The sequence below is a fragment of the Chiloscyllium plagiosum genome, unplaced genomic scaffold (genome assembly GCF_037043375.1).
Source record: "Chiloscyllium plagiosum isolate Xiang-an unplaced genomic scaffold, Cpla_swu_hap1 HiC_scaffold_16, whole genome shotgun sequence".
NCBI lineage: Eukaryota > Metazoa > Chordata > Chondrichthyes > Orectolobiformes > Hemiscylliidae > Chiloscyllium > Chiloscyllium plagiosum.
This window is the reverse complement of record NW_028270154.1, coordinates 55405861-55419738: the sequence shown is the minus strand read 5'-3', so window position 1 is coordinate 55419738 and position 13878 is coordinate 55405861.

Genomic DNA, 13878 nt, shown 5'->3' with positions numbered 1-13878 from the left:
GCTCCACACAAAGGCCGCCTTGCTGATCTTTGAGGGACCCTATTCTCTCCCTAGTTACCCTTTTGTCCTTAATGTATTTGTAAAAACTCTTTGGATTCTCTTTAATTCTATTTGCCAAAGCTGTCTCATGTCCCATTTTTGCCCTCCTGATTTCCCTCTTAAGTATACTCCTACTTCCTTTATACTCCTCTAAGAATTCACTCGATCTATCCTGTCTATACCTTACATATGCTTCCTCCTTTTTCTTAACCAAACCCTCAATTTCTTTAGTCATCCAGCATTCCCTATACCTACCAGTCTTTCCTTTCACCCTAATAGGAATATACTTTCTCTGGATTCTTGTTATCTCATTTCTGAAGGCTTCCCATTTTCCAGCCATCCCTTTACCTGTGAACATCTGCCTCCAATCAGCTTTCGAAAGTTCTCGCCTAATACCATCAAAATTGGCCTTTCTCCAACTTAGAACTTCAACTTTTAGATCTGGTCTGTCCTTTTCCATCATTATTTTGAATCTAATAGAATTATGGTCGCTGGCCCCAAAGTGCTCTCCCACTGACACCTCAGTCACCTGCCCTGCCTTATTTTCCAAGAATAAGTCAAGTTTTGTACCTTCTCTAGTAGGGACATCCACATACTGAATCAGAAAATTGTCTTGTACACACTTAACAAATTCCTCTCCATCTAAACTCTTAACACTATGGCAGTCCCAGTCTATGTTTGGAAAGTTAAAATCCCCTACCATAACCACCCAATTTTTCTTACAGATAGCTGAGATCTCCTTACAAGTTTGTTTCTCAATTTCCCTCTGAATATTAGGGGGTCTATAATACAATCCCAATAAGGTGATCATCCCTTTCTTATTTCTCAGTTCCAGCCATATAGTCTTCCTGGATGTATTTCTGGGAATATCCTCCTTCAGCATAGCTGTAATGCTATCCCTTATCAAAAATGCCACTCCCGCTCCTCTCTTGCCTCCCTTTCTAACCTTCCTGAAGCATTTGTATCCTGGAACATTGAGCTGCCAATTCTGCCCATCCCTGAGCCATGTTTCTGTAATTGCTATGATATCCCAGTCCCATGTTCATAACCATGCCCTGAGTTTATCTACCTTCCCTGTTAGGCCCCTTGTATTGAAATAAATGCAGTTTAATTTATTAGTCCTACCTTGTCCCTGCCTGCCCTGACTGTTTCACTCGCTTCTGTTCTCAACTGTTCCAATCTCAGATTGATCTCTTTCCTCACTATCTCCCTGGGTCCCAACCCCCCCACCTTACTAGTTTAAATCCTCCCGAGCAGCTCTAGCAAATTTCCCTGCCAGTATATTAGTCCCCTTCCTATTTAGGTGCAATCCGTCCTTCTTGTACAGGCCACTTCTACCCCAAAAGAGACTCCAATGATCCAAAAATGTGAATCCTTCCCCCATACACCAGCTCCTCAGCCATGCATTCATCTGCTCTATTCTCCTTTTCCTGCCCTCACTAGCTCATAGCACCGGGAGTAATCCAGATATTACTACTCTCGAGGACCTCCTTTTTAAATTTCTGCCTAGCTCTCTGTAATCTCCCTTCAGAATCTCAACCCTTTCCCTTCCTATGCCATTGGTTCCAATATGGACAATGACCTCTTGCTGGTCCCTCTCCCCTGTGAGAACATTCTGCACCCTCTCTAAGACACCAGGGCACCAGGGAAACAACACACCATTCTGCTTTTTTGCTGCTGGGCACAGAAACGTCTGTCTGTACCTCAAACTAGAGAATTCCCTAATACAATTGATCTCTTGGAAGCCGATGTACCCCTCATTGCATTAGAGCCAGTCTCCATACCAGAAACTTGGCTGTTCATGCTATGTTCCCCTGAGAATCCATCACCCCTACATTTTCCAAAACCTGTTTGAAATGGGTATATCCACAAAAGAGGAGAAAGTGAGGTCTGCAGATGCTGGAGATCAGAGCTGAAAATGTGTTGCTGGAACAGCGCAGCAGGTCAGGCAGCATCCAGGGAACAGGAGAATCGACGTTTCGGGCATAAGCCCTTCTTCAGGAATGAGGAAGGTGTGTCCAGCAGGCTAAGATAAAAGGTAGGGAGGAGGGACTTGGGGGAGGGGCGTTGGAAATGTGATAGGTTTCATATCCACAAAAGTCTCCTGCATTAGCTGCCTACCTCTCTTACCTTTCCTGGAGTTAACCCATCTATGTGACTGTATCTGAGACTTTCCCCCCTTCCTATAACTGCCATCCATCACAAATTCCTCATTGCTTCCAACTGTCTCTCCAAGCAATCCATTCGATCTGATAAGATTTGCAGCCAGCAGCATTTATGGCAGATATAATCCGCAGTAACCCTTAAACTCTCTTTAAACTCCCACATCTGACAAGAAGTACATATCACTCTATTAAAGGTGCTGGAGGTAATTTCCTCGAATTCCAGGAGCAGCAATTACTATTTCATATGCTGTTGCATTGTTTTGGAACTTTGGAAAAAAAGTCAAAACAACAGCAGTTTTAAAAGGGAGAAGAACAGACAAAGGAAGCACATGGTGAGGTCAGTGCAGGAGAGAGAAAGAGAGAGAGAACCTGCACAGTTACTGCCTTTGCTGTTTGAATTCATGTATCACCGGACATCAGAGTGCATCTGGGAAAATTATCAACAGTGAAATTCACAACTGACCTTGGAGGGACTGTTGGGCGAAGTTCACAGCACAGAATCAGATAAGTTAATCGTTATTTTAATGTGGCCTACAGATAATCTACCATAGTGAGTAGAGTAGGTTATTTCTTGATTATATGTTTTTGGAGATATGTCTCTTGATTAGACTTAAAATATAAGCCATAACTATTAATTTAACCTGGGGCAGTGTTTATAGAGGAAAAAGATGGTGTTATTTTCTGGGCCTGTAGATTATGAAGGAGCAAAACTGGCCTTTAGAAATGTGATAATAGACCACATTATCCAAGAAGTGGCAATCACATACAAATTGCCCCTCTGGACTTTCTTATGAAAGAAGGGAGCTCTGCATTTCCCTCCCATTCTGACATTTCTTTTGTAGTGCATCATCTTTCCACAGCAGTCAGCTGGCCTATTCTATAGGTTTTGACAGCCACTTTGACAGCAGCTGGCAAATGATCAGCACATCAGTTAAGTGTGATGTTATGGTGCTAGAGGGTAGGGTGCCAAATAGTTAGAGGTGAATGGGATGACATGTAAGTAGGCGCCAGCAGGATAAGGTGCCAGGATGTAGGTTGCCAAATGAGTAGGGGTAGGATGCCTGGTGGATAAGATATCAGGGTATAGGGTAAACAGGATGCCAGCTGGTAGGATCCAAGTGAGAAGGTGATAAAATGCAAAGTGAATGTGCTGGTAAGGTGCCAGGTGGCAACAGGGCCACATAAATGATGCAGTGTTGGAGGTAGTTTGGGGTGCATGACAGAAATGTGGCCCGGTAGTCATGGTAGGTTTTGAGAGTTGGGTTCAATGGTGGAAAACTGTGGTCAAGACCAGCAGCACCAGGTCAAGTTTGGTAATGGTTGCAATGGGGCCAGTAAGTCCAGTTTGATGGGGTGGGTGAGGGAGGAAACGGGCTGTGAGGAGGTTGAGTGGGGAAATGAGGAGTGTGTCAGATGGCAAGAGAATAGATCTTAATTCTGGTTCATTGCTTAGGTAATGGGGTTCAAAGATAGAACAGGTGAAGGTGTATTGCTTCCCTCAAAAGTGTGGGGTCAGGCTCTGGGGGTGGTAAGGAGATCTGGTGGAAGTATTGTTGGGGTTACATGAGGTAAGTATGGGTTCTGATGAACAGTTTACTTGGAGTTAGACTTTGTATTTAACAGTATAACTATTTTACTTAATTTGATTGGAACCTTCTAAATACTTTGACTTAAACAGACTTCAGTTTCACTGACATTTCCTTCAGTGTGTGTTACAATAGAATTCTGCAGCGTCCCCACGCACAACTCCCATCTACACTGGAGTAACAAATGTCTGGTCATTGGAAAATCCGGGACATTGTACTTACAATGAGGTGTGTCACCCATGCCACTAATATGCCTTCAAAAGGTTTTCTTCTTTCTTTTCCCCCCTTTATATTGATGTAGTCACTGAGTCCATAGCTGGGATAGAGGGACCTTGCCTTACAATAATGCCTCTTGGTGTTGGAGTGTTATTTGGTGACCTTGGGGACTTTGTTGTACTGTATCCAGGCATACTGAGTGTATCCTTCCCAAATGCCAGCTCATCCTCTTTGGTTTGAACTTCCACAGGGTTGAGGCTGGCAGGTAAGGTGGAGGTGGAAGATCTAGGCACATCTGGAATTATCCTGAGAGGGGACTTCTATGGAGTGTCTGAATGTGGTTCCCCCTCTAGCTGGGTTAACATTGGCACCACCATGTTTCATTGTTTGGAAGGGGCATGTGGAGTGTGGTCATGGTTTCTTGTCCCCCTGTCGCCTTGTCATAATTGCTGAGCAACAATGACTAGAAGGTATAGTGACTAGAACCAGAGAAGGTGTAACACCTGCCCTGCTTACTTTCTCCCTCCTCAGTGTCCAAGAGCCCAAATAGACCTTCCAGGTGAAGCAGCACTTTACCTGCACTTCTTACAATCTAGTCTCATTCGCTGCTCACAATGTGGTCTCCTCTACATTGGTGAAGCAAAATGTAGACTGGGCAAACGCTTTACAAAACACCTAGATTCTGTCTGCAAAAAAGACCCAGAGTTTCCAGTTACCTACCACTTCAACACACCACCCTGTTCACTGGCCAACATCTCTGTCTCAGGCTTGCTGCAGCATTCCAGCGAAGCCCTGTGCTCGCTGGAAGAACTACACTTCATTTTCTACTTGGGAACTCGACAGCCTTCAGGACTCAATATTGAATTTGAGCTTACCCCAACCCACATGTCCTTACCCCAACCCACATATACCAGGCCTTGTAATCACATGGTCTGCTATTACACACAACTCATTAACAGTGGAAAGTGCGGACTGCAGATGCTGGAGATCAGAGCTGAAAAATGTGTTGCTGGAAAAGCGCAGCAGTTCTTCCAGCTAGCACAGGGCTTTGCTGGAGTGCTGCAGCAAGCCTGAGACAGAGATGTTGGCCAGCGAACAGGATGGTGTGTTGAACACCTAGATTCTGAAGTGGTAGGTAACTGGAAACTCAGGGTCTTTTTTGCAGACAGAATCTAGGTGTTCTGTGAAGCATTTGCCCAGTCTACACTTATTTCACCAATGTAGAGAAAGTAAGCAGGGCAGGTGTTACACCTTCTCTGGTTCTAGTCACTATACCTTCTAGTCATTGTTGCTCAGCAATTATGACAAGGCGACAGGGGGACAAGAAACCATGACCACACTCCACATGCCCCTTCCAAACAATGAAACATGGTGGTGCCAATGTTAACCCAGCTAGAGGGGGAACCACATTCAGACACTCCATAGAAGTCCCCTCTCAGGATAATTCCAGATGTGCCTAGATCTTCCACCTCCACCTTACCTGCCAGCCTCAACCCTGTGGAAGTTCAAACCAAAGAGGATGAGCTGGCATTTGGGAAGGATACACTCAGTATGCCTGGATACAGTACAACAAAGTCCCCAAGGTCACCAAATAACACTCCAACACCAAGAGGCATTATTGTAAGGCAAGGTCCCTCTATCCCAGCTATGGACTCAGTGACTACATCAACATATAATGGGGGAAAAGAAAGAAGAAAACCTTTTGAAGGCATATTAGTGGCATGGGTGACACACCTCATTGTAAGTACAAGGTCCCGGATTTTCCAATGACCAGACATTCGTTACTCCAGTGTAATGGGAGTTGTGCATGGGGACGCTGCAGAAGTCATATTGTAACACACACTGAAGGAAATGTCAGTGAAACTGAAGTCTGTTTAAGTCAAAGTATTTAGAAGGTTCCAATCAAATTAAGTAAAATAGTTATACTATTAAATACAAAGTCTAAGTCCTAAGTAAATTGTTCATCAGAACCCATACTTGCCTCATGTAACTCCAACAATACTTCCACCAGATCTCCTTACCACCCCCAGAGCCTGACCCCACACTTTCGAGGGAAGCAATACACCTTCACCTGTTCTATCTCTGAACCCCATTACCTAAGCAATGAACCAGAATTAAGATCTATTCTCTTGCCATCTGACACACTCCTCATTTCCCTACTCAACCTCCTCACACCCCGCTTCCTCCCTCACCCAACCCCATCAAACTGGACTTGCTGGCCCCATCGCAACCATTACCCTTCTTCAGGAATGAGGAGGGCTTATGCCCAAACGTCAATTCTTCTGCTCCTTTGATGCTGCCTGACCTGCTGCGCTTTTCCACCAACACATTTTTCAACTCATTATCAGTCCCCATTAATAGCTATCCACCTTCCTAGCTGGATCATTATTCATTCCTTTGACTGTCCAACTGTTCTTCTCTCTCTTTGGGCTTTATGTCCACTTTTTGTATACTTCTTAACCATCCCCCCCCAACCCCACCCACCCCATTAACCTATCTTCTGCATATAAACCACCATTTTCCTAGCTCCCATTAGTTATTATGGACCCATAACATTAACTCTGATTTCTCTCCATAGATGCTGCCAGACCTGCTGAGCTTTTCCAGCATTTTCTTTCTTTGAACTTCGCCGTAGAGACAGACAGATACTCATATGTCAGAGGAAGCAGGATTCAAACAACATTTGTCGAGTCCTACAACCTCGTGGCAGTTTGCCTCTGAGAAACCTGCTAGTCACTCCTGTACCTTTGTATGAGGTTACAGCTAGTTGAGGCCATAAGGTTATCAGGTATCTGAGCAGGTATCTGTACTCCAGGAGTCATAGAGTCATAGAGATGTACAGCATGGAAACAGATCATTGCATCCAACTCGTCCATGCCGACCAGATACCTTAAATTAATTTAGCCGCATTTACCAGCAGTTACATCCCTCGATACCCTTCCTTTTCATATACCTATCCCGATGCCTTTTAAATGTTATAATAGCCTCCATCACTTCCTCTGGCAATTCATTCCATACATGTATCACCCTTTGCGTGAAAAAGTTGCCTCTTAGATCTCTTTTAAATCTTTCCCCTTTCACCCTAAACCTATGCGCTCTAGTTCTTGACTCCCCCACCCCAGGGAAAAGACCTTGACTATTCACTTTATCCATGTCCCTCACGATAGTATAAACCTCCAAAAGCCTCTGATGCTCCAGGGAAATCAGCCCCAGCCTATTCAGTCTCTCCCTATGGCTTAAACCCTCCAACCCAGGCAATATCCTTGAAAATTCTTTCTGAACTGAGTCCTCCAAGTGCTCAAGACCTGAGTGTTTCTTCCTCAGCCAGTTATAGAGACAGGGTAGTATTATGCTTATTAACATGTGTGCCTGACTCTCGTGTAGCTAATGTACCCGTTGAGGCCTTGGTATCTGAGCTGGTGGAGGGTGCAAGAGGCAGCACTCTGAGGGAAGTTTGCCTTCTTCTTTAGAGGAGAAGGATGAGCTGCCTTATAATACTGTCCTCTTGATAATGGAGGCTCAGATTCTACAGTTACTGCAGGGGACAATAGAGAGAATGAGTTGTGAAATTGGGATAGATGTTGAGTTATGGCATTAGTACAATCACAGTGATGGTAATGGGAGAAAAGTACAGCAATAGACAATGATTTAATTGGTTATTCGGAAATGGAGGTTTTCGCATCACTGCATATATGGTTGTGGTCCACTCCGGCTAAGAGTAAGAGTGTCAGATCTGATAAAATATCAGAGCTGCCCGGACCCAAATGGATTCCAGATGATGGTTTCACTGTCCAACCTTCACTGTGTTGAACAATGCTGTGAAGGGACTGGATGTTTTCCCTCATTATTACTCCTCAATTCCTCTCTCATCGTTCCATCAATTACTTTAAATCTCTGCTCTTTCATTGTTGATCTCTCTGCTCAGGGAAATAAGATTCAATCCCATCAGCTTCCTCTGCTTTCATTCCATTGGCCCCTGATCTGAATCTGTCATCATTCTCCGGTTTCATTCCTATCAGCCCGCATGCGCTCTCTGAGCTCATTGTGTCCATTCGACCCACATCCTGTTCACTCAACCCTGTGCTCCCTAAACTGCTGAATACCTAACTTCCCCTCCTGATTCCCATGTTGGTCGAGATTATTTAGGGTTTTTAGCTCTTCAGATCTTGCGGCTAACTCCTTTAAATCTGCTGTCAAAAATTAAGAAGCCTCCTCTCAGAAAGAAATATTTTGACACCTCAGTCCTTGTTAACTGCTATTCTACGAGCTCCCTCCCTATCTACAGTCATTGAACATGTTGCCTCCCAAATCCTGGAAAGGAAGATGAGATCGTGTGAGACTGAGAGCAGAGTAAAGGATGAGGAAATGAATGTGGTGTCAGCCAAGGGGTGAAAGTCAAATGGAGAGGTGAGGATGAGGATTCACTCTGCAAGTCACTCCCAATTATTGTAGGTCAAGGACAGGTTATTCCCTGACCACAGATTCATTCCTTGAACCTGCGGTCCTGTGCTCCTCATTTCTGTGTTGTTCTTTCCTGTACCTCTCATGCCTGGGTCCACTCCCTTCAGTCTGTCTGTCTGTCTGTCTCTCTCTCTCTCTCTCTCTCTCTCTCATTCCTGTGCATGTGTTAATCCCACCACTGCCTATCATTGCTGCCTTGGATGCTGTGGTCTTAATCTTCTAATGTGCTGTCAAATATATCTGAGGCTACAATCCCAAATACTTATGCTATCAGTTCAAAAGCCTCTGAGAACAAAGAATGCTATTCCAACACTAGAAATCTCTATTAAATGTTCACTAGAAGAACTGACACAGCAGCTGGAATCAGTGAGGTTTTGTTCAGATAGGACAGTGATCACTTTAAGAAGGTAAGATCTGGGAGCAGGAGTAGGCAATTCAGCCCCTTGTGCCTGCTGTGTCATTTGACACGATCATGGATGATCTCATTTTGGCCTCAACTCGACTTTCCTGCTCACTCTCCGTAACACTTCAAACCATTACTAATTAAAAATTGGACTATCTCCTCCTTAAATTTATTCAATATCTAAGCATCCACCATACTCTAAGGTAGTGAATTTCACAGATTCATGCTCTTTAGGAGATTTACAGTGGAGGATATGGGTTTAAGGTGAGAGGGGAAAGATTTAAAAGGACCTAAGGGGCAACTTTTCACACAGAGGGTGCTGTGTGTATAGAGTGAGCTGCCAGAGAAAGTGGTGGAGACTGGTACAATTATAACGTGCAAAAGGCAACTGGATGGGTATGTGAATAGAGAGGTTTTAGAGGGATATTAGCCAAATGCTGCCAAGTGGGACTAGATTTATTTAGAAATATCCGGTCAGCGTGCATGAATTGGACCAAAGTGTCTGTTTCCATGTTGTATATCGCTCTATGATTCTAAGAGTGGGTATGGGGCTGAGAAAATGAATGTGGGGCACTCATTCAGCCCTAACATGGCCTGTCTTCTTCTTCTGGAATGAGGCAAAGAGCAGGACTGAGAGAGATTGAAAATGACTGAGAGAGCTATTAGTCCTCGTGCAGACAAGTGAATGTTGGTGAGGTGTCCCAAGTGATGAGGAGTCGCCACAGAGGACATACAGGGTTAGTAGTTTGAGGAGTTGGGGTGGATGACAGTAAATGAGGGAAGATGTTGAATGCAGTTGTGGGAATGGTGGAGCATGAGACTTGGTGAAGGTAGGTTCATTAGCAGAGGTAGAATGAGTGAGGAGCAGAGATAAGATGATTACCCTACCCTTGTGGACCATACAAGGTCATTGAACTTCTTGCAGCATTTCTGGGCATTTCTCCAGATGTCTTCATGACCTTCATGGCAACATTGGCTGGGCTGACAAGGTCTGACAGTCCTGAGGAAAGAGGACAACTCTCCTCTATACTATCCCATCCATCAGGATTTCATGGTCCCAGTTGGTAAAGTTTGGGGCTAACCTGTCTCTATCCACCATGTGTGCCAATTCCTGAGAAATAGGAACTGTGTGGACATCTCCAAACTGACAGCATTGGACCTGGTGCACACCTGTCTCTTAAGTATGATGCTGGTGCAAGGAATCCCAGCTCTCTCTCTCTGGCAAAAAGAAAGTAGTGTGAGTGGATGCCAGTGAAGCATGTGCATTGGTAATACGGTTAGCTGCGGAAAATACTGTGCAAAGAATTTTGTCAGGGCTAACACAGAGAAATCTTCCATGAAACTCACCAAAATTGATGTGTGGCTGATTTCTAGTTAAATTCAATCCTGCATGTTGATGTACATGATGGATTATGCCATAACATGCCATCTTGTTTAGTTGCTCTTAAACTGCTTTTGTATGTGAAAACTGCATTTTCTGGGGAGGTCAATTGACGGAATTGTATGTTCTCTGCAGATGTCATTGTTCAGCTACAATATCTTAATACTTTCTGCAATCATAAAGCAATGCATCAAGATTGTCACATTTCTTCTTGCCCAACATGACTTTAGCATTGAAACTGTAAGCAGCTCCATTATCCACTCAGACGGCTCAGCCTCTGAAAAATCACAGTCATCACACTTGTCACGCCACCTCCTAACAAACTGATCAATTGATTTTTGTGGCTGTTGTCTGTAAGACATCAGCTTTAGGTGATGAATTCTAAAGTTTACTTTTATACAAAGCTAATTTTGCAGCATTTCCCATAACTTAGCAGTTCCTCTTGAGATCAGCATGAAGTGTTGACCTTGTGAAACCCCTTGTTTCCAATGGCTAATTTTATTTTCATTTTCAGCTTACTTGGATCTGAAACAGCTAAATCAAAATGTATTGCCCCATTCTTTGTTTAATCAGCCTGAATTTGGACAGGATATCTCTGGCATTCAAAAGTCTTTTTTTATTCACTTAATGGAATGTGGGCATATCTGACTGAGCTAGCATTTTATTGTTAAACACCAGTTGGTGGTGGTAAGCCGCCTTCTTGAACCACTGCAGTCCATGTGCTGTAGATACGCCCACGATGCTGTTAGGAAGGGAGCTCCAGGAATTTGACCCAACAACTTGGAGGGAAATGTGTAGGTGATATTGCACTCGGGTAGCTGCTACCCTGCTCCTTCTCAATGAAAGTGCTTGTGAATCTCAAAGGTGCTGTCTGATCTTTTATTAATTTCTGCAGTGCATCTTGTAGATAGGACACACTGCTGTTCCTGAACATGGGTAGTGGAGTCACTGATATTTGTGGATGTTGGGCCAATGAAGCAGACTGGTATGTTCTGGATAGTGTTAAGCTTCTTGATTGTTATTGGAGCGGCACTCATCCTGGCAAGTGGGGAGTATTCCATCACACTCATGACTTATGCCTCGTAGATTATGGATGGGTTTTAGGGAGTGAAGAGATAAGCTGCTTGCTGCAGGATTCCTAGCCTCTGACAAGTTCTTGAAATCACTGTATTTATATCACCAGTCCAGTTTCTTTACTGATGGTGATCCCTGGGATGCTGATAATGGAGATTCAGTGATGGTAATGCCACTGAATGTCAAGATGCAGTGGTTAGATTGACTCTGTTAAATCATCGTTGCCTGGCATTTGTGTGACACGAATGCTACTTGCCACTTGTCAACACAAATACAGGTATTGTCTAGGTCTTGCTGTGTTTGATCATGGATATTTCAATACCTGTGGAGTCATGAATGGTGCCTGACATTGTGCAATCATCAGTGAACATCCCCAATCTTGACCTTATAAGGGATAAAGCAGCTAAAGATGGTGGGCCCAGGACACTACCTTGAGGAATCCTTGTAGAGTTGTCTTGGAGCTAAGATGACTGACCACCAACAACCGCAATCATCTTCCTATATACCAGGTTTGAATCTAACCAACAGAGATCTTTCCCTTGATTCCCAGTTTCGCATAGCTCCTTGATGCCACACTGAGTCAAATGTAGCCTTAATGTCAAGAGCAGTCACTCTCAACTTACGCCTGGAATTCAACTCATTGTACATGTTTAAAAAAGGCTATATTGAGATTGGGGACCTCAGTGGCCCTGGTGGAACTTAAACTAGACATCAGTGATTTAGTTATTGTAGATCAGGTGCTGTTTGGTAGCACTGTTGTTGACCTCCTCCATCACTTTACTGATGATCGAGAGTAGACTGATGAGGCGATAATTGGCAGGGTTGGATTTGTCCTGCTTTTCATATACTGTATACACCTAGGCAATTTCCCAATGTAAATTCATGTTATAGATTATGATAATCACCTCTACAATGTTTGCTATCTTTTACAATTGCTATCAAGGTCTAGGAGATATATAATAGTTTAAGATTACAGCAGTTGATAAATTTGTATGCAATCTCCTTCTAACATGCATCTGTTGGACTGCCCTTGGCTCATTAGTATATCCTCTACTAAGAACAGAATAGCTCTTAATAATAATACGCATGCTAATTGACTGAATGAAATTATGCAAATAAGCACTGACACTGTTACCTGATATCTGTATTGAAACACATAGCTGCAACATTCCACCTCTTGCTCTATTTCCTTATTATCAAAGAAATAATGCACATGTTGGTAAATTCTATCATCAATTCTTTATATTCCATCACAGAAATGAGTCTCATTAATGGAGGAAAATGATTAATCTGATGCTGATGAACAAGGAGAAAGGGGACTGGAAGGAGAAAGAGAAAGATATTGGGAATTTTTTCCCTCTAGTTATGTATGGATATGATGATAAGTAAGAGGATGATGAACAACAATCCACACAAAATTGCTAACTGCCACATCCAGCACCATCTTTCTTTGACAATCCTCTTCAATTTAACATTTGTAATTGCAGAGTCATGATCATGAAGAGTAACTCAGAAGCACAGGTTAATATTCTGTGGACATGAGTTTGAATCCCACCATGGCAAATGGTCAGATTTTGAGTTCAATAAAATCTAGAATTTAAAACTAATCTAATGTGTCCAGTTAACCACTTTCAATTGTCATTAAAAAACATCTGGTTCACTAATCTCATTTATAAAAGGAAATTTGCCATCCTTACCTGGTCTAGTTTACATGTGACTCCAGACAGCAGTGAGGTTGACTTTTAACTGCCCTCTGTAATAGCCGAACAACCACTCTGTTCAGGGCAGTTAGGAATAGGTAATAAATACTGCCCCAGCTAGTGATGCTCATATACCAAGAATGAACAAACAGAAACTTGTTACCTCTTACTAAGGTGTGGCACGGTGGCTCAGTGGTTAGCACTGCTGCCTCACAGCGCCAGGGATCTGGGTTTGATTCCTGCCTTGGGTGACTGTCTGTGTGGAGTTTGCACATTCTCCTCGTGTCTGTGTGGGTTTCCTCTGGGTGCTCTGGTTTCCTTCCACTGTCCAAAGACGTGCAGGTCAGGTGAATTGGTCATGCTAAGTTGCCCATAGTGTTAGGTGCATTAATCAGCGGTAAATATTGGTGGAGGGGAATGGTTCTGGGTGGGTTACTCTTAGGAGGGTCGGTGTGGATTTGTTGGGCCAAATGGAATGTAAAGAATTGATGATAGAATTTACCAATATGTGCATTATTTCTTTGAAAATAGGGAATCTAATCTAAAGTGTCAGTTCAGAGACCCTTACCTGAGGGAAATTTGAAAGTAGGAATGAGGAATTGGTGCTATGTGTTTCACAGATCAAAGGAATAGGAAGTGGATGAGGATATTCTCTCTTCCTGGTGAAGCTGGAGAAAAGACCACGTATGTAGAACACTTTGGTGTTTTTCTGTAAATGACATAGGAGGACAAATTATCTATATGTAGGTGCTGAGAACAATCTCTCAGGTTTTGAGGGAGTTTAAAGGAATGGCTGTCAATTTGAAGGACTTTTTTGTAATTATATCATAGAAGCTTTGGGTTTCATGCAGTC